The 2,500-nt window shown below is 77.0% G+C and overlaps 1 non-coding gene across 1 annotated transcript; it reads left to right on the forward strand.

Annotated features, from left to right (window-relative positions):
• Positions 1-1,663: 1,663 nt before the first annotated feature.
• On the forward strand, positions 1,664-1,816 carry LOC148219286 (5.8S ribosomal RNA). Its single transcript, XR_015799883.1, has one exon. It is a non-coding gene; the product is annotated as a 5.8S ribosomal RNA (ribosomal RNA).
• The last annotated feature ends 684 nt before the right edge of the window (positions 1,817-2,500 follow it).

Here is a 2,500-nt window from a genome sequence, read left to right on the forward strand (position 1 = left end):
TCGGGCGGCCCGGCACGGCCCCGCCGCGGCGGCGGCGGCGGTGGCGGCGGCGGCAGCGGGTGTCGGGCGGTGGCGGCGCGGGGCGCCATCGAGGGGTGGGGAGCTACTCCCGCCGATCCCCTGCGGTGGCGTGTCCGTCGCGACCGGCCGCGCTCGCCGTCGTCGGCGTCCCGCCGCGCTTGCCCGCGCGCGGGGGCCACCCGTGCCGGGCCGGGGAAGGGGCGCCCTGCCCCCCCCCTCTCTGCGGCCCGGTCTCGGCGGAGAGGCCGCGGCGCGCGATCGGCCGCGGGGGGCCGACCCCGCTGGCCTCTGCGATGCGGGGCGACGCCGGCAGAGGGCGCGCGCTCTCTGCCTTACCTACCTCAGCTGCGGGGTTGCGGCCGCCGGGGCCCGCCGCGCTCTCTCGCTCTTTCTCCTTAGCCGCCGCCGCGGGCTCGCGGGCGGCGCCGCGTCAGGCGCGACCGCGCGCCTCTCGCCTCGACGGCCTTGTCGCCTCGAACCGCACCGCGGCGGCGCCGGCCGCCGGCCACCCCTGACTCGGAGCGCTGTCCCCGCCCGTTGGGGCGCAGCGCTCGGCCGGCTCCTCCATCGCCGGAGGTCCGGCGGGCGCGGGCGACCCCGTGCCGAGCGGCGGCGTCGCCGCTCGGCGAGTGTCCCCGCCCCCCCCGGGGGGGGGGGACGGTCGGCCGCGAGGCGCCCGCCTTCACCGGCGGCCGTCCCGGCCCGGGCCCCGCCCGTCCGCTTCCCCGTCGCCCTTCCCGGCCGCGTGTGGGCCAAAAAAAAGGGGAGGCGTGCGGGGCGGCCGCGGGGGCGCTTCCCCGTCCGGTCCCCGAGTGGAAACGAGGGGAGCGGGCGGTGCCCCCCGGCTCAGCCGCCGTACGCCTGCCCGCTGGGCGCGTGCTCGCGGAAGGGCAGCTCGGCGGTGCGAAGCGGCGGCGGTCCCGGGAGTGCGGCCGCGGGTGGCGGAGGGGTTTTGCCGAGCGGCAGACCTCGGGCGCTCCGCGATGCCGGCTCGGGTCTCGGCGGCGTCCCGCCTCCGGCGCCGGTGGCGGAGCGCGGCCCGCCGGGCGTTCGCCTTCCGGCGGGCAAGCGGTCCCGCGCCAGGGGTTGCGCCGGCGGAACGGTCCCGCCGCCGCGTGGCGTTTCGGGCGACGTTCAGGGGCCGCTGGCGGGAGAGCCGGCCCCCGCGTTTTGGCGCGGCGGCGTTCCGCGAGTCGGCGGAGCGGTGAAAAGGAGAAGCCAGGGAGTGAGCCGGGAGCGGCGGGGGCCGGCGGTCGCGCCCCCGGCCCGCGAACGCGTAGTCGTCCCGTGATCGAGAGGCCGGGCGGGCCACCGTGCCCCCCGCGGTCCGGCGCGTTGCCGCACAAGCCCCTCCGCGCGGAGGTCGGGCCGAGCCCGGGCGCCTGGGCCGCCTCCGAAGGACGGCACGCGAGGCGGCGTCTCCCCTCGCGGGGGGAGGCGGTCGGGGGCGCGGGCCCCTCCGCCTTTCTTTGGCCGACCTTCGGAGCGTTGCGCGGGGTTTCTCTTTTTTGCCCCGCGCTTTCTCCTCCTCCTCCTCCGTTTGTGTGTGCTCGTACGGTCGAAGCGGGGCGCGCGGGGGCGCGCGCGTCCCTGCAGAAACAGAAAAGGGGCCGCTTCACGCGAGCGGTCCCGAAAGCCAGACAACTCTTAGCGGTGGATCACTCGGCTCGTGCGTCGATGAAGAACGCAGCTAGCTGCGAGAATTAATGTGAATTGCAGGACACATTGATCATCGACACTTCGAACGCACTTGCGGCCCCGGGTTCCTCCCGGGGCTACGCCTGTCTGAGCGTCGCTTGACGATCAATCGCCGTCCGGGGGGGCCACCCCGGCGGCGCGGCTGGGGTTGCCTCGCAGGCCCGTTGCCCGCGGTCGACGTCGACGTCGTCGTCGTCGTCGCCGCGCAGGGCCTTCGTCCCCCTAAATGCAGACTCGGGGAGCGCTCCGTAGCTCCCCGCTCCCGGAACGAGCCGCTGGGGCGGAGCTCGTCCTTGCCGGGGCCGTGCCGCGGTGCGGTGGCGGTGGCCGGGGAGAGCGAGAGTCGGCGTCGAAGACGCCGCCGTGGGCCGTGCGAGAGAGACGAGAGAGCGAGAGGGCCGAGAGGGAGGCGAGGCGCGGGCCTCGCCCCCGGGCTCTCCCCCCCGTGCGGGCGGCTGTCTGCGGGTGGGTACCGCGGGGGTACCGTGCCGTGCTGCCGCGCGCGCGCGAGGCCGAGAGCGCCGGGGACGGGGGTGCGACCCCCTCCTCCTTCCCGCGAAGCCCTCCCCTCCTCTCTCTGTCGCCGTCGCGTTTCTCTCTCTCCCCGCTTGAGGTCGCCGCTTTTCCCGCCCGGCTGGCCGGTTCCCCCCCGTCAGGGCCGTCTCTGCCGCTCTCCTCTTCGGTTCTCGTCTCCGGGATGGGAGTCTCCGTTTCCCTCGTTCCCCCCCCCCCCGTGTGTCTCCTCGCCTTTTCTCTGCCGCCCACCCCCCCCCACCCCCCG

Source organism: Sturnus vulgaris, unplaced genomic scaffold (assembly GCF_052056855.1).
Source record: "Sturnus vulgaris isolate bStuVul1 unplaced genomic scaffold, bStuVul1.hap1 Scaffold_156, whole genome shotgun sequence".
In the NCBI taxonomy this organism is placed as follows: Eukaryota; Metazoa; Chordata; class Aves; order Passeriformes; family Sturnidae; genus Sturnus; species Sturnus vulgaris.